Source organism: Acinonyx jubatus, chromosome B3 (genome assembly GCF_027475565.1).
Source record: "Acinonyx jubatus isolate Ajub_Pintada_27869175 chromosome B3, VMU_Ajub_asm_v1.0, whole genome shotgun sequence".
Classification (NCBI taxonomy): domain Eukaryota; kingdom Metazoa; phylum Chordata; class Mammalia; order Carnivora; family Felidae; genus Acinonyx; species Acinonyx jubatus.
In genome coordinates this window covers 4,208,955-4,228,739 of record NC_069386.1, presented here as the reverse complement: position 1 = coordinate 4,228,739, position 19,785 = coordinate 4,208,955, and the positions used below count along the sequence as shown (strand labels likewise).

Sequence of the window (19,785 nt, the reverse complement as noted above, 5' to 3'; positions counted from 1 at the left end):
GTACTAGAGAAGAGTTAAACCAAACGTTAAATGAAAATTTAAAACCATTCAAGTTTCATTTCCAGTTGTGGCTGACAAGGTTATTCAGACTAACCATCCAGAAAATAAATAATGCTGAATAAGAAAGATGACATGATCTTACAAGCATCTAAGATCACAGAAGATGGTAGAGAACTACCAGTTTAGTTCTGAAAGAAAGCAGGAACCCAGAAGAGAAAGCAAAATACCAGAGCACCACAATCACTAACCCTCTGAGGGTATCTGCCTGTTCAGCAACAACGTTGGGGTTTGGCTCTAAGACCTGAAGAAACAAAGGGAAAGAGGTTAAGATTCCTAGCATGCCCAGCAAGGAGTCTTACCTTAGAGACAGGGTGTCCTGTTAGACTCCAAGTGCACCTCAAGGTAAAAATGAGCCAGAATGAAGTCAGGGACCAAAACCCCTCGCCAAAATGCCAGAAATTAAAAACTCAAAGGTGGAGCTTAACAGCAAATGAGGCACAGTACAGGACAAGAAGGAAACTAGAGTATAAGGCTAAAATGTCCAAAACAAAGGGGAGAGACAAAACAAAAACAAAAACAAAACAGAAAATACCAGAGAGAGGATGAGAGACAAATGATGGAATGAATAAGTAGAGTAAATGTTTAATTAGAATCACAGGGAAAAAGAGAAGAATGAAGCAGAGGAAATATATGAAGAATGACTATAAACTGAGCATGGAAAAATACCCATCCATACATATAAGAAGCCCAAGAACTCACAAAGAAAAAAAAAAAGATACTGTATGTGGACTCAGAGTGAAACAGCAGAAAACACAGGGACAATTAGAACAAGCCATAGGAGAGACAGACAAATAACAAAAGATTTCAAAAAAGAGCAACAGATTTCTCAAAACAAAAACAAAAACCTGAAAAGCCTTAAGATAATCAACATTTACAGAGTGGAATGATAAATGCCAACCAAGAATTCTATAACCATTGTGTCCTAAGAAATGGAAGTGAAATACATTTTCAGGGAAAATTTTTAAAAATTCATTGCCAGGAGACTCACACTAAAGAGAACACTGAAGATATTTGTCAGGCAAAAGAAAAGACAACCCAAGTATATTCCAACAAGAACAATTAAAAAAAGATGTATGTGAGTAAGACTAAGTAAACAGTAATTATATAAAATAATTTCCTTCTGGAATTTAAAAACATATAAACACACAATTAAAATGCATAGGAACAATACCACAAAAGCTGTGGGGCCAGGGTAATTGGTGTTCTAGAAGCTTCCTGCATTTTCCAGCAAGTGATGAAAAAACTAGGCTAGAACAGAAGAATGTTTAATCAAACAACAGAAGGAAGAAGTCTGAATCAAGAATACCTGCCTAATCTAAAAGACATGAAGACAAGACATGAAGAACAAAAAGAAGACCCAATAAACTTGACAGATTTAAGCATAAGAACATTAACAGAGGTTTAAAAAAAAAAACAACCCAAAATTGCAATTATGACAATTACTGGCAGAACTGATAAAAAAAAAAAAATCAAAATTTCTACTCTCTGCTGCTTATCAGAGTCAGTTCTTAAAAATATAAGGTCACTGGCATGTTGAAAAATGTTAAAGATAGGCCATCCCAAAGCTAATCAAAGAAAGCTGTTGTAATTAAACCAAGTGAACTTTAAGGTAAAAGAAGAGTTTATAAAAGCAGGGCATTTTCTAAGTATAAAGCAATCAATCCATAAGAAGGCCGTAATTCTAAATCTTTATCTGCAAAAATCTATAAAACAAAAAAATACATTTCTCTTGGTAACTAATGGGATAAGAAGACCAAAATTAAGTACAGAAGATGTGAAATATAAAACCAACGAACTGGACATGACTCACATAAACAAAAACAAGGCATCAACATGTGCCCCATGTAAGTTTCTTTGCAAGTATACACAGAACATTTAACAAACTAGGCATATGCTGGACCATAAAGAAAGCCTCAAAATATTTTAAGACTGAAATCATATGGAAAACGTTCTATAATCATAATCGAATGAAGATTAAAAAGTCCATTCAAAAAAACAAGAAGTCCCAAATATTTTGAAAATAAACCCTACACTTCAGTGGTCAAGACATCTAAATGGAAATCAGAAAATATTTTTAACTAAATAATCATTAAAAAGACATCACGAGTCATAGAATGCACATAAATCCATACTGAGAAGGAAATTTATAGTCTCTGCATGTACTGGAAAGACTAAAAAAAAAAAAAAAAAAAAAAAATCAATGACCAGGGTGATGTCAGGTAAATGGTCAATTAAGGACCTCTAAAAAATTCTTTCCTCCATCAAAGCAGTGAAAACACTGGCAAAAACTATCAGAATGAACTTTTTCAGGACTCTGTGAATTAAACAAAGGATTACAGTAATTGGGGAACACCAGCTGGATCCTGGTAAAAACAGTATGCTTTATGGCCTTTTATCTTGCACTTTTCCATCTCCTCCCTAGCTCTGCAGTAACCTTGAAAATGAACAGCCCAGAATCACAGTGAAAATTAGCAGCCTGGCAGCCACTGGAAGAAGCAGAATAAGGTTGGAGCTCAGATCCCATCCCCAGAGACTGTCATTACTTGACCTTTCTGGTGTTTCCCTGCAAGTTCCCTTTTTTATTAAAGCTATCTTTGCTTGACTTGCCTTGGATCTCAACCAGTATTAACAGCCTTTCTCCAGGGGAAGGCTTATTCAACAATCAAAGTCAATTATTACATATCTGGTGCCTCAGGTAGTAAATAACAATTTGGGCAAACAACAGATTACAAAAAAAAAAAAAAATGCTTACAAGGAAAAACTAGGGAATGAGGTACCTATAAGGGGATTTAAAAAGCTCAACATAGTTCTGGCATCTAGAAGGCCACATGCATTCTCAGAAAAAACCTAAGAAGGCCCTGAGATCTCACTTCTGGTTAAGGTTAAGGCTCTGCACTGGTAGGGAAGTAGTAGGGAAGTGAAGGCTACTATAGAGTCCTTTTAAACTGTATGGCTCAGTGTGGAAGATACACTGGATCCCTTAAAAGCAAAGGCTAGAAACTTACTGCTTCCAAGCATATAAGGAAATCTCTTTGCAAGCATTAGTTCAGCAAAAACCAAGTAGAGATTCTGCCAAAGTAGTTGAGGAAAGCCTTTAAACAACAACAAACAGAACAAACCCTGGGAAAGAGGGATAATCAGATTTCCACACCTCTCATATTAAATTAGGTACTTGCTTTTCAACAAAATACTTATAAGATACGCAAAGAAACAAGAAAATACGGTCCATTCACAGGGGAAAGAAGGCAATCAAAAGAAATTACCTGAAATTACTAGACATTCCAAGTACTAGACAAAGACTTCCCTCAGCTGTTTTAAGTATGTTTATATAGCTAAAGGAAACCACATCCCAAACATTAAGGGAAAGTAGGAGAACAGTGTCTCATCAAACAGAATAAAGTTAAGATTATAAATGAGAACCAGTTAGAAATTCTGGAGCTGAGAAGTACAGTAACTGAAATGAAAAATCAGTACAGCATCTCAGCATTAAATAGGCAGAAGAATGAGTGAACCAAGAGACAGGTACGTTAAGATTATTCAGTCTGAGGAAGAGAAAGAAAAAGAATGAAGTGAAGGAGTGTCAGATACCTCCGGGATATAATCAAGTGTACCAATATACACAATTAAAAGTCCCAAGAGAAAAAAAAGGGAAGGAAGAGTATATGAAGGAAAAATGGCAAAAAAAAAAAAAAAAAAAACCTTCCCAAATTTGATTAAAAACATCAATCTACACCTCCAAGAAACTCAAAAAAGTCCAAGTAGGATAAATACAAAGAGTCACACTGGGACATATTCTAGGTGGCTCAGTTAAGCTTCCTCTTGATTTGGGCTGAGGTCTCAGTCTCACAGTTCATGGGTTTGAGCCCTGCATCAGACTCTGTGTTGACAGTGTGCAGCCTGCTTGGGATTCTGTCTCCCTCTCGCTCTGCCCTTCCCTTGCTTGCTCTCTCTCTCTCTCTCTCTTGCTCTCAAAATAAATAAATATTAAAAAAAATAATTACATGGCCAATAAAACAATACTTTAATCCACACAAAGTAACAAAGACACCACCACAAAAGGTAACCACACAGGTAAATGAAGACAATACAAACGTGTGCTTGTTTACAAATTTTTTCTAGATTACTGAAAGAACTAAATAAAAGTATTAATTATAAATCTGGGTTGATCAGCATACAATGTATAAAGAGGTCATCCATTGGACACCATTGGCACAAAGAAGGTAGGGAATGCAGCAGTACTGGAGCCGAGTTTTTGTATACTATTGAAATTAAATTGGTATTAATCTGAACCAGACTGTTATAAATTAAAATGCTTTTACATTTTACATTTTATATTACATTAAGTGTAAATACACTAAACTCTCCACCTAAAAAGGAAGAGATTGGCAAAATGGATTTTTTAAAAACCATGATCCAAATACATGCTATAAAGAAGATACATTTGAGATTCAGAGACACAAATAGGTTGAAAGTAAAATGATAGAACAAGACATACCCTGAAAACAATAACCAAAAGAGATGGAGTGGCTATACTAGTATCAGACAAAATAAATCTTAAAACTGTCCGCAGAAATAAAATAATCCACAAAGAAGATATAACAATTATAAACACAGGTGAACCTAAGAACAGAGCATCAAAACATACAAAGACAGAACTGTTGAGATAAAACAGGTATTTCAACAGTAATAGTTGGAAACAAGTGTCTTTCAATGATGGATAGAATAAGACGACACAAGATAAGCAACAAAACAGAAGACTTGAACACTAAACAGCCAACTAGAACTAAAGACATCTAAAGAACACTCCATCCAATAACAGCAGAATACACTATTTATATATTTTGAGAAAGAAAGAGTGCACACAAGCAGGTGAGGGGCAGAGAGAGAGAGAGAGAGAGAGTCCCAAGCAGGTTCTGTACTGTCAGTAGATCAGAATGCAGGGCTCAATCTCATCAACCGTGAGATCATGACCTGAGCCGAAATCAAGAATCAAATGCTTAACTGACTGAGCCATCCAGGCGCCCCAGAATACACAATTTTAATTGCATATTGAATATTCTCCAAGCCAGACCATATGTAATGCCATAAAACAAGTCTAAATAAATTTGAAAGGACTGAAATCAAACAAAGTATGGTCTCTGATCACAATGGAATTAGAAATCAATATAGAAGTAAAACTGGAAAATTCACAAATATGTGGAAATTAACATAATCATGGATCAAAGAAGAAATCACACAAGAATTACCAAATACTTTGAGATGAATGAATACAACAGACTAAAATATATGACATGCAGTCAAGGCAGTACTTGGAAGGAAAGTTAGAGCTGTAAGTGCCTATATTTAAAAAAAAGGATCTTAAATCAATAACCTAAGCATTCTGCCTTAAGAAACTAGAAAAAAAAAACCAGTAAAAACAAAAAGCCAAGTAGAAAGATAAAAATAGAAATAAATGAAATAAAGACTAGAAAAACTATAGAGAAATATCAACAAAACCCAAAGTTGGTTCTTTGACAACATCTGTAAAATTAACAAATCTTGTGCTAGAATGAACATGAAAAAAAAAGATCACTCAAATTACTAAAATCAGAAATTCAAGTGGGGGCATTACTATCAACCTTACAAAAATAAAAAGGAGAGAGGCACCTAGGTGGCTCCGTCAGTTAAGCTTCCAACTCTTGATTTCAGCTCAGGGCATTGTGTCATGGTTGAAGGGATCGAGCCCTACGTTGGACTCTGTCCTGACAGCACAGAGCCTGCTTGGCATATTCACTCTCCCTCTCTGTCTGCCCCTCTCCCCAACTTGTGTTCTCTCTCAAAATAAGCTTTAAAAAAAAGGGGCAGATTGTATGCCTACAAATTAGAAAACTTAGGTGAAATGAACAAATTCCTACAAAAACACAAACTGCAAAAATTGACACAAATGATCAAAAACTTCCCACAAAGGAAGTCCATGACCAAACGGTTTCACTGGTGAATTCTACCAGACTTAAAAAAAAAAAAAAAAAATTCTACCAATTCTTCAAAATCTTCCAAAAAAATGTAAGAGAGAACACTTTACAACTCAGTCATAGGCCAGGAATGCCCTGATACCAAAAGCAGATGAAAACATCACAAGAAAATCACAGACCTATAGCCTTATCAATATAAATTAAGATCTTCAATGAAATACTAGCAAACCAAATGCAATGGTATATAAAAAGGATTGCACATACCATGACCAAATGAGACTTTTCCCTAGAATGCAACACTGGTTCAACATAGAAAACTCAATCAGTTAAATACACCACATTAATAAATGACAAACATTACATGATTACCTCAATAGACATATAAAAAGTATTTGAAAAAAAACCTTTCAAACACCCTTTCATGATCAAAACAAAACCCAATAAACTAACAGAAGGGAACAATCTCAACCTGATAAAAGGCTTCTATAAAACCTCATATCTAACATCATACTTAGTGATCAAAGACTGAAAGCTTTCCCCATAAATCTGGAATAAGACAAGAATGTCTACTCTCGTCACCTTTTAAGAGAGAGGTGAGAGTGCACACAAGCAGCAGACAGAAAGGGAGAGAATCCCAAGCAGGCTCCTACTTGCATAGCCCGACATGCAGGGCTCAATATCACAACAGTGAGATCACAGCCTGAGCTAAAATCAAAAGTCAGAGGCTTAACTAAGCCACCCAGGTGCCCGCCTTTACTCTTGTCACTTTTATTCAAAAACGGTATGAAGGTTCTAACCAGGGAAACTACACAGGAAAAATAGGAACCATCTAGATTGGAAAGAAAAATATTCAACTCTACTCAAAGACACAATACTGGACATAAAAAAAAAAATCCTAAGGAATCCACACACACGAAAACAGGCAAAGGAGTTCAGTAAAGTGGCAGGGTACAAGATCAACAAACAAAAATCAATGATATTTTTATATAAACTTTCATAAGAAAACAACTTAACTTACAACAGCATCAAAAAGAATAAACATACTTACAAACAGTGTAAGACTTGTATATGGTAAACTACAAAACAAACATTCTTGACAGAAATTAAATAAATTGAAAGACCTCATGTTCACTGACTGAAAGACTTAGATTACAAGGGCAATAGTTTCTAAACTGATCTACAGATTCAAAGTCTCAATGGTCTTTTCTTCATAAATTAATTGACAGGTCGAGAGGCACTTGGGTGGCTCAGTCGGTTAAGCATCTGACTCTTGATATTGGCTCGGGTCATATCTCGTGGTTTGTGAGATCAAACTCCATGTCAGGCTCTAAGCTCAGCATGGACTGGGATTCCCTCGCTCTCTGCCCCTCTTCCCCTTGCAAGTGAGCACATTCTCGCTCTCAAAATAAAATAAACTTAAAAGAATATGATTGAAGTTATATACATAGGAATGAATTTGTGGATCATGTGGTATCTGTGTTTAACTTTTTGAGAAATTACCAAACTGCTTCCCAAAGCATCTGCAACCATTTTACTTTGCCACCAGCAATGTAGGAGGGTTTGGATTTTTTCCATATCCTTATCAGTTTTTATGATCTTTTAGATTATAGCCAAACTAGTGGTTGGTGAAGTGGTATTACATTGTGGTTTTCATTTCTCTAATGATGTTTAACCTATTGGCCATGTGTATTTTCCTTGGAAAATGTGTCTTTAAATCCTTTGCTCATTTAAAAGTTGGGTAATTTGGTTTTTTGTTGTTGTTTTATTGCTGAACTATAGGAATTCCATATTTACTTTAGATATTAGACCCTTATCAGATATATGATTTGTAAATATTCTGTCCATTCTGTGGGTCGTCTCTTAGCTTTTCTTGATAGTGTCTTCCCTGTAGCACAGAGTTTTCTTATTTCAGTTATACATTTAGCTCTAGGATTCATTTTGAGTTAATTATCATATATGGTCTGAGGTATGGGTTTAAGTTCATTTTTTTTTTGCTTGTTAGGTATTCAGTTGTCCAAGAACTATTTGTTGAATATTATTTCCCCATTAAATGTTCTTGGCACCCTTGTAGAAAATCAGCTGACCGTAAATGTACGGATTTATTTCTGAGCTCTCAGTTCTGTTCCATTGATCTATGTCCGTCCTTAGCCAGTAACACACGGTCTTGACCATGATAGCTTTGTATTTTAAGTTTTGAAATCAGGAAGTTTGAGTATTCCAACACAGACTGTTTTATAGTCATTGTTTCATAGTCATTCACAACTCCTAATCACTTTTAAGACTGACTTGTCAATTTTTTTCCTAAATTAAAAAACAATGTTTAAAAAACATTGAAGTGTGGAGCCTGATGCATGGCTTGAACTCACAAACGAGGAATTATGACCAGAGAAGAAATCAAGAGTCAGACACTTAACCAACTGAGCCCCCCCGGGCACCTCCATAATAAATGTTAACAGTATTATTCATAATATTATGCCAAAAAAATATAAACACCCAAATGTCCACTGACTGATGAATGGATAAAAAAATGTGACATATCTATATAATACAATATTGTTTATCCAGAAAAAGGAATTATGTATGGATTCATGGTAAATATGGATAATACTTTGCTAAGTGGAAAAAAAAAGTCAAACATAAAAGACTGCATGTTACATCATTCCTTTTACATGAAATATCCAAGGCAGGCAAATCCATAGAGACCAAAAGATTAGTTAGCTGCCAGGAACAGGGAAATGGTGGAGGGGAGTCATGACTAATGGGTATGAGTTTTCTTTGTGGGAAGATGAAAAGATTCTGAAATTAGTGGTGATAGTTTCACAGTTTTGTGAATATACTGAAACCACTAAACTGTAAAAGTTTTAAGTGACAGATATACTGTATATAAATTTTACCTCCAAAAAAATTGCCTAAGCACTTCCATTTCAAGAAGTTAGAAAAAGAACAGTAAATGAAAGCAAAATAAAGCTATAGGAAGAAAAGAAAAAAGTCAATGACATATATAAAGCAAAAAATAAATGTCATGGGGATATAATGTACAGCATGGGGACTACAGTTAATACTGTACTGCATATTTGAAAATTGTTAAGTAAATCTTAAAAGTTCTCATCACTAGGAAAAAAAAACTATGTATAGTAATGCATGTTAACTAGATTACTGTGATCACTTTGCAATGTTAAAATATTAAATCATTATGTTGTACACCTGAAACTAGTATGTTATATATCAAATGTATTTCAATAAAAAAGGGAAAGAAAAAAAACTAATCTAAAACATTAAGATGCTGTTATATACATATAAATTTATGCCAAAGAATTTGAAACTTTAAATGAAATGGAAAAATTCCTAGAAAAATTCAGCTTACCAAAACTTAAAAGAAACAAAGTATCAATAATCCCATATCTATTAAAATTAAAAATTCTAGGGGTGACTGGGTGGCTCAGTTAGTTAAGCTTCTGACTTTGGCTCAGGTCACGGTCTCACCGTTCAGGAGTTTGAGCCCTGCATCAGGCCCTGCACTGAGAACTCAGAGCCTGAAGCCTGCTTCAGTTCTTCAGTTTCTGTGTCTCCCTCTTCTCTGCCCCTCCCCTGCTCATGTTCTGTCTTTCAAAAATAAGTAAATGTTAAAAAAAATTTTGTTAATTAAAAAAAATTAAAAATTCTGTATTAAATTCTCTTACATCTATACCTATTAACTGAACCCATAATTTTAAACCCTTTCCTCAAAAGAACAAGCACTCCAGGCCCACGTGGCTTAACCAGTAAATTATACCAAAATTTAAGGAGTAACACTGAAGTTTTACAAAAGCTTTTCCAAGGAACAGGAAAAAAAAAAAAAAAAAACAACTTCCCTGTTTCAAGAGGCTAGCATAACCTTGTTACCAAGGATATTTTAAGGAAGGAAAATTACAAGCTTATCTCTTACATGTATGGATACAAAAATCCCAAGAGAAATATTTGTAAACCAAATCCAGCAAACTAAATTTTATTTATATACTAAATATACTATGGCCAAAATGGGTTTATTCTGGGAATGCCAAGTTGATTTTACTTTGGTATTCTTTCCTGAATGTTATCCTCCATGTTTAATAAATGCGAAAAGTCAAATGAATAGAGACAGAAAAAAATTATAATAATTTAGGACCCATTCATGATTAAAAAAAAAAAAAGAAGAAGAAAAAGAACACAGAGCACCTGGGTTGCTCAGTTAAGCACCTGACTTCAGCTCAGGTCATGATCTCACAGTTCAACAGTTGGAGCCCCACATTGGGTTTGCTGCTGTCAGCACAGAGCCTGCTTCAAATCCTGTCTTCCTCCCTCTCTGCCCCTCCTCTACTCTCACTCTCCTCTCTCAAAAATAAACATTAAAAACAATTTTTTAAACACATTCTCTGCCAACTCTGAAAAGAATTTCCTTAATCAGATAAAGAATATCTCAAAACTTTCAGCTAAAAACAATGAAATGCCGAAGACTTCCATTCCTATAACCTCTTCCACAAAACTAGAAATAGGACACATACGCTTGTATTATCATTTCTATTCAACGCTCTACTGTGTAATCTAAACCATTTGAAGGGGTGCCTGGGTGGCTGAAGTCAGACTTCAGCTCAGGTCATGATCTCGCAGTTTGTGAGTTCAAGCACCGCATCAGGCTTTGTGCTGACAGCTCAGAGCCTGGAGCCTGCATCAGATTCTGTCTCCCTCTCTCTCTGTCCCTCCCCTGCATGCACTCTCTCTCAAAAATAAACATTACAAAAAACACAATGAAATAAATTATGAAGAATAAAGTAGAAGGACTGGAAAAGAAGAACAAAACATTCATAATTTGCAGACAACTGTCTATACAGAAAATCTACAGGACATTTTAGAATTTACTGTCAGTAAATTCAGCAAGGTCACAGAATACATTACTGATATACAAAAAACTATTCTTTCTATGTAATAACAATTAGAATTTAATTCCATTTATGAAATTATCAAAAAAAAAAAAAGAAAACTTCTCAAACATAGTATCATCATTTCCTAAAAAAAAGATAATGGTTTCTTAACTATGGCATGAAAATGCTCATGGTAAAAAAAAAACACCAGCTCAATAAATTGGAACAATCTTAAAAATCAAGAACTTATGTTCGTCAAATGACAAAGCTAGAAAAAAAAAAAAAGTATTAGCAATGCACAGATCAAAGGGCTCTACTCCATAATAAGTAACGTCTACAAATCTGTTTCTCCCAACTGAAAAAAAGGCACAAAAACCTGCACAAGCACATTACATAATAATATTCAAAATGGCCAATAAAGATCTGAAAATGCTGAACCTCAGTGAAATCAGGAAGATACAAAAAATAAAACCATACAAGGTATCACTACACTCCATAAGAACAGCTCCATGGAAGAGTGACAGTACCGATAGTTGGTTAGGACATAAAGCAGCTGGCACTGATATACTCTGCTGGTGGCAAAGTAAACTGGTACAACCTCTTTGGGAAAGGCTGGGCATTAGTTATTAATTTTGGAGATACTCATTCCTAGATATTAGAGATTTTCACCACTGTTTAACAGCCAAAAACTAGAAACCATTCAAATGCTGAACATTAGAATTGATACATCATGAGGTATTTTATGATATAATATAGATGCATCAATTTTAACTATACTTGCACACAACATGGATGAATTTCATAAATAAGGCTGGAAAAAATACGGTATGGAATAAAGTTCAAAATGTAAATACTTTTTAAGGATATATACATAAGGATGAAATAGTACAGAGAAAATCATAGGAAGACAATGGTCATATCTGGAGAAACAAAGCTAGGATTATTGAAGAAAACATGGGGAACTTCTGGAGTATTGAGGTAAAGAATTCTTGACCTAGGTAATGGTAATGTGGGGGGTTACTTTATCATTTATCAGAGTAAAACTACAGGTTTAGCAACTTGCTGTACATGTATGCTATGCTTAGTGATTTGAAAAGTCAAGCCAACTAGTCCAAAAAAAAAAAAAAAAAACAGTAATCTAAGAAACCAATAAAGTTCAAATAAGTGATGACATGTAAACGTACAAAACTAAAACCCTAGATACTAGGAGGATCCTGGAACAATGGAGGTGTAGAAAGCACCAGAAATTATACTGGCGTAATCTGTGGGATGTAACTATTTCAGAACTCTGGAGTCTGCTGCAAGCTTGCAAATTCCAGGAGAAAACTTGAGAGTAAACTGCATGAATTTTTGTCAATTTCACCTCCAGGTGGAGCAGCTAGCAGCTACCCATCCCTCAGCCCAGCCACCAGCTGTGCATTCGTTCCTGAAGCAGCCTGCAGAGGGTCTGGGGTGTGGTAGGGTCCCCTCCCTAAGGTAAGAAAAAAAAAACTTCAAGGCAACCTGGCTATCTGTGCATGTGACAACATCCCTCATGACCTTGTAACGAGACTACTTAATCAGACTGCATGTTTGTGTGTTACCATACATGGCAGACCAAGAAGTAAAAAATATATAAAGAACCACGCCACGTGGTGTTCGGGGCTCAGTTCTTTGGGTACAAACCCAACTGAGTGGTGGTGCCAGCAGGAAAAAAGCTGCTTCCTGGAAGGAAAAAAAAAAAAAAAGCCTCAGGGTCACCACTCTCTATGCAAGAATCCTACTACAGGGGAGTTAAGGCAAGCAAAAAGGACCCAATCTTCCAAATATTGGGGATGTGTGCTCTGATCACTGATTATTACTTCTGATCACAGAGATGCACACATAGAAAGTTAACCATTATTGTTGCACCTCCCCTAGAGGGCAGGTACCACTTCCCCCTTTCATTTTCCATTTTCCCCCTACAGGAGTCAGACACTGGCTAGGACATGCTAAGACAATCACATATGTGGAGAAAATTATAGTTTTTTTAATGTTTATTATTTACAGAGAGAGAACGTGCGCATGCAGGGTAGGGGCAGAGAGAGAAAGAGAGGGAGACACCTAATCCAAAGCATTCTCCAGGCTCTGAGCTGTCCACACAGAGCCCAATGCGGAGCTCAAACCCACAAACTGCAAGACCATGACCTGGGCTGAAGTCAGATGCTTAATGGACTGAGCCACCTGGGTGCCCCATATGGAGAAAATTATAAATTGACTGCACATGCCCAGGTAACTGCCCAGGAAAGACCTGAGAAGATGTCCAAGTATAAACATGTCTCAGGCTGATCCTCAACACAGAAACCGTGTGCATCAACAAAACAAAACAAAAAAGAACATTTTTTTTAACCCAGCAAAAACATCAACACCAACAACAACAAAATCCAGAAAATGCTGGGAAAGGCTTTCCAGAGTTACCACATTATTATCCAGTTTTCAACAAACAAATCAAAAGGCATACAAAGAAACAAGTATGGTCTATTCAAAGAGAAAAAAAGAAATCAACAAGAACTGTCCCTGAAAAGACCCTGGTATATATGCTACACAGAGACTTTAAAACAGTGGTTTTAAAGATGATCAAGAAATCAAAGGAAGAGGTGGATTTAAGTCAAGAAAACAATGGGTGAACAAAATGGAAATGTCAATGAAGAGACAGAAAACCTACAAAGAAACTAAAAAGAAAATTCTGGAACTGAAAAATGTAGTACCTGAAATGAAAATTTTACTAGAGGGATTCAAAGGCAGATTCAAGCAGGCAGAAGAAAGAATCAGTGAACTTTAAGAGTGCAATGGGAATTATCGATGCCCAAGAAAGAAAAAAGATTTCAGAGAACAGCTCCTCAGGGACAGATGTGGGACACCAGCTGAAAGACTAACATATGCATCATGGCAGCTCCCGGAGAGCAGACAAAAAGGGGCAGAGATTATGTGAAGAAATAATGGCTGAAAATTTCTGAAATATGAAAATGAATATGAACCCTGCAGCAGCACAAAAAAACCAAGTCAGATGAACTCAGAGACCCACACCGAGATCCATTACAATCATACTTTCAAAAGACAAAGAGAATCTTGAAAGCAGCAGAGAGAAGCCATTTATCACATTCAAGGATCCTTAGGAAGACCGTAAGAGAGTCTCATCAAAAACTTTTGAGGCCAGCAAACTGTGGGCCAGTAAGTTCAAAGTGCTTAAAGGAAAAAAAAAAAAAAAAAAAAAAAGCCAACTAAGAATCCTGTATCCACTAACATTGTCCTGAAAAAGTGAGGGAGACATTAGGACATTTCCAGACAAATGAAAGCTAAGGAAGTTCACGGCCATTAGGCAGGACCTGCAAAATGCTCAAGGGTGTTCTGCACAGTGAAATCAAAGAACACTAAACAGTTACCTGAAGCTACACAGAGATATGAACGTCTCCACAAGGGTAATGTGGGCAATTACAAAATCAGGTATCATTTTGATGGAATATTATCTGGCCATAAAAAAGAACAAAATCTTGCCATTTGCAACATGGATGGAGCTAGAGGATATAATGCTAAATAAAAGAAGTCAGAGATAGACAAATACATAGGATTTCACTCATATGGCATGTAAGAAACAATGAAAAAAATTTAAAAAAGAAAAAGACTAACAAGAAAACAGACTTAAATACAGAGAATATACTGGTGGCTGCCTGATAGGAGGTGGGTGGGGAAAATGGGTCAAACATAAAGGAGATTAATACTACACTTATCATGATGATTACTAAGTAATGTATGAAATCGGCGAATCACTACATTGTACACCTGAAACTAATACAACGCTGTATGTTAACTATGCTGCAGTTTAAAATAAAAAAGCAGGAATCATTTTAATAATGGTTTGTAAATGTGCTTTGTTTCCTACATGATTTCAAAGGCTACTGCATTTAAAGAAATTACACTATTAATGTAAAAGCTAGTATTACTGTCATCTTGCATTCTACGTAAAGATATAAACCTTGTCACAACAACAACTGGAAGGGAGGAGTACAGACTTGTAAAGGAGCAGAGGTTCTGTATGTTATTGAAATTAAGTTGGTATAAATCCAAGGTAGAGGGTTATAACTTTATGTTGTCAAATGTAACCCCCCCCCCAAGTAGTAACCACAAAGAAAAAAAGGCTATATGATGCACACAAAAGGAAACAAAAAAGGGATTTAAATATTTCACTACAAAAAAAGGAAAATCAACTAAACACAAAAGAAGACATTAATGCAGGAAATGAGAGGCAAAAAAAGCTGTAAGGCACACAGGACAAAAACAGCACAATGACAGAAGTCCCTCCTTATAATTAATTAAATGTAAATGGATCATGGGGCACCTGGGTGGTTCAGTCAGTTGAGCGTCTGACACTTGATTCTGGCTCAAGTCATGATCTCACGGTTCCTGAGTTTGAGCCCCATGGAGGGCTCTGAGCTGACAGCATGAAGCCTGCTTGGGATTCTGGCTCCCTGTCTCTCTCTTCCCCTCCCCCACTTGCACACTGTCTCTAACTCTCAAAAATAAACATTTAAAAACATTTAAAAAAAGATACATAAATGGATTAAATTCTCCAGTCAAAAGAGACTGGCAAAATGAATAAAAACACGTGACCCACCTATACGATGTCCACAAAAGACTCACTCGAGATCCAAACACACAAAGACAAACCGAAAGTGAAATGACAGAAAAAAATATATTCCATGCAAATAGCACCCAAAAGAGAGCAGGGTGGTTCTACTAATGCCTGGCAAAAGAGATTTAAACCCAAAAAGGTTATAAGAGATCAGAATGTTATATGTAAATAAAAGGTTCAATAAATTAAGATAGAAAAATTATAAATGTTTACATACCTAATGACAGACCATCAAAATATGTGAAGCAAAAACTGACAGAACTGAGGACAGAGTCCTACAAGAGTTCAAGACTTTAATACCATACTCACAATAATGGATAGAACAACCAGAAAGAAGCTACTTATACAATGAAATACAAGACTTAGCATAATAGACCAATTATCTGACAGACATATACAGACATTCTACCCAAGAACAATGAATACACATTCTCCTCAAGTGTACATAGGACATTTTCTTGGATAGACCATATGTTAAACCACAAATTAAGCCTCAACAGATTTCAAAAGATTAAAAACAACACAACAAGATGGTGCTAGGAATCAGCAACAAAGGAAAACTGGAAAATTCACATAACTGGAAATGAAACTTTTTAAAAAAAACCAATGATCGGGGCGCCTGGGTGGCTCAGTCGGTTAAGCGTCCGACTTTGGCTCAGGTCATTATCTCACAGTCTGTGAGTTCGAGCCCCGCGTCGGGCTCTGGGCTGATGGCTCGGAGCCTGGAACCTGCTTCCGATTCTGTGTCTCCCTCTCTCTCTGCCCCTTCCTCCCTCCCTCCCTCCCTCTCCCTCTCTCACTCTCTCTCAAAAATGAATAAATGTTAAAAAAAAAAAAATCAAGATCTCAAATCAACAACCTAACTTTTTTACAAGGTAAGAACCAAAAGAACAAACTAAGCCCAAAGCTAGCAGATGAGGGAAAGAAGGGTAGAGATAACATAAAGAACAAAAGGAAAAAAAGTCAGTAAAACTAAAAGCTGGTTCTTTGAAAAGATCAACAACATTGACAAATCTTTAGTTAAATGAACTAAATTAAAACAGATTCAAATTACTAAAATCAGCAACATGTGGGGACAATACCATGTACTCCACAAAAATAAAAAGGATTATAAGAATGAGTAACCATACACCAAAAAAAATAAATAACCTAGATGAAATGGGCAAACTCCAAGAAACACAAAACCTACTGAGACTAAATCACAAATATACAATCTGAATAGACATAGGACTAGTAAGGAGACTGAATCAAAACTAAAAATCTCCCAACAAAGAAAAACCCTGGATCTGATGGCTTCACTGGTAAACTCTACCAAACATTTGAAGACCTAATACCAGCCCTTCTCAAACTTTCCCAAAAAAACTGAAGAGGAGAGAATACTTCTCAACTCATTCTATGAAAGCAGCATAATCTTGACACCAAAGGTAGTACAAGCAAACTACAGACCAACATTCTTTATGAACACTGGTCAAAAACAAAAGTTGGACAAGAATACTCAACAAAATACTAGCAAACAGAATTCAGGTAGTGCACTGAAATGATTATACATTGTGGCCAAATAGGATCTGTTCATGGAATCCAAGGATGGTTCAACATACAAAAAATTTATATGCCACATCAACAAAATGAAGGGGGAAAAAAACCACATGATGATTTCAATTGATGCAGAGAAAGCATGTGAGAAGATTCAACACCTTTCATGATAAAAATCAGTCACCAAAATAATAAGAGGAAACTAACTTTCACATAATAAAAGCATTATATGAAAAACCCACAGCAAACCTAATACTCAATGAGGGGACACTAAAAGCTTTTCCCCTAAGATCACGAAAAACAAACAAAAAAACCAAGGATACCCACCTTTTACCACTTCTATTCAATATAATGGAAGTTCTAGCCAGAGTATTTAATCAAGAAAAATAAAAGGCATCCAAAGTGGAAAGGAACAAGTATAATTATCCCTGTTTGTAGATGAATGTATGCTGAAACCCCTAAAGGAGTCCACAAAAAAATTCCTATTAGAATAAATGAAATTAAACGCGAAGTATCAGGCAACAAAGTCAACACACACACATACACACCAGATGCACTTCTATACACAATGAGCAATCTGAAGAGGAAATTACAAAAACTATTCCATCCATGATAGCATCAAAATGAATAAATTACTTAGGAACTGACTTGAGGAAGTCAATGACTTACACAATGAAAATGAACAAACACTGATGAAATAAATTAAAGAGGACATAAAAAAAATGTTCATGGACTGGAGGACTTAATGTTATTAAAATGTCAATACTACCCAAAGCAATCTATGGATTCCATGCAATGCCTATTAAACATCCCAGTGACATTGTTGCAAAAGTAGACAACCCTTGACACTAAAAGCTAAGGAACCAAAGCAAAAATAAACATGTGGGATTACATTACTAAAAACCATCTAACCATCAACAAAATGAAAAGGTAACCTACCAAATGAGAATATTTGTAAATCATGTCTGATAAAGGGCTATTGTCCAAAATACATATGGAAAAAGGCATCCTAAAATTCATATGGAATCTCAAGTGACCCTGAAAAACAAAAGCAATCTTGAAGAAAAATAACAAAGTTGGAAGATTCACACTTCCCAATTTCAAATCTTACTATAAAGTTATAGTAACCAAAACAGTGTGGTATTGGCATACATACAGACCTATAAACTAACAGACTAGAAAGCCCAGAAATAAATCCTTACATAGATGGTCAAATGATTTTTGAGAAGGGTGCCAAGACTACTCAATGGGGAAAGGATGGTCTGGTGCTGGGAAAACTGGATATACACCCGCAAATAAACAAAGTTGGATGTTTAGCTAAGACCATTTATAAATATTAACTCAAAATAAATCAAGGACCTAAATTTAAGACCCTAGAAGAAAACACAGGACAAAAAGCTTTATGAAACTGCATGTAACAATTTCTTGGATATGAAATAAAAGGCACAAGTAACAGGCAAAAAAAAAAAAAAATAGGCAAATTAGGGGCACCTGGGTGGCTCAGTTGGTTGAGCATCTGACTCTTGATTTCTGCTCAGGTCATGATCCCAGGGTCATGGGATCAAGCCCCACATTGGGCTCCACACTAAGCATGGAGGCTGCTTAAAATTCCCCCCTCTCCCTTGCTCACTCTCTCTAAAATGAAAAGACATATTAGGTTTTATGAAAATTTTTCAATTTTTTTCAAAGTTTATTTATTTTGAGAGAGACAGAGAGAAAAAGCACGTGTGCATGTGCACGAGGGGGATAAGGGCACAGAAAGGAGAGACAGAATCCCAAACAGGCCCCGCACAGTCAACGTAGAGCCTGACTCAGGGCTCAATTCCATGAACTGTTAGATCATGACCTGAGCCAAAATCAAGAGTTGGACACTCAAGCTGAGCTACCCCCACACGCCCCAGATTTCATGAAAATTTTACAGTTTTGTACATCAAAAGGCACACTCCAGAGTACAAAGACAACCCACAGAATAGGAGAAAATATTCCCAAAAGTCATCTATCTGATAAAGGATTAATATCTACAACATATAGAAAACTCCTAAAATTTAGCAACAAGAACAAAAAACCAACAACTTGATTTAAAAATGTACCAAGAGCACACTATGTACACTGTATGTTAGCTAACCTGACAATAAATTATATTAAAAAAAAAACCATTTACCTTCCTAATGAATAAAACCTACAAAGGAGTGGAATAGATGTTTCTCCAAAGATATACAAATAGCAAGTAAACACATGGAAAGATGCTAAATATCACTGATCATTAGGGAAATGCAAATCAAAACTAAATAAGATACCAGACCTAATACTCATGAGGATAGCTACTGTAAAAAACAAAAAAACAGAAAACAAGTGTTTGTGAGGATGTGGAGAAACTGGAGCCCTTGTGCACTCTTGGTGGGAATATAAACAGTACAGTTACTGTGGAAAACAATATGGTGGTTCCTCAAATTAAAAACAGAACCACCATGTGATCCAGCAATTACACCTCTTGGCATATACCTGAAAGAACTGAAAGCACAGTCTTGAAGAGATTTGTACATTCATGTTTATAACAATATTCACAACTGCCAAAATGTGGAAGCAACCAAGTATCCACCAATGTATGAGGCATAAGCAAAATGTAATGTATACAACATAATGGAATATTATTCACTTAGAAATCGTGACAAATGCTACAACGTGGATGAACCTTCATGGGTAAGTGACATAATTA

At 35.8% G+C, this 19,785-nt stretch overlaps 1 protein-coding gene across 12 annotated transcripts in view; it reads right to left on the bottom strand.

The window, feature by feature from the left end:
* Nucleotides 1–19,785, bottom strand: part of CPEB1 (cytoplasmic polyadenylation element binding protein 1) — an 89,293-nt gene that overhangs the window by 46,245 nt on the left and 23,263 nt on the right. The window lies entirely within an intron of this gene.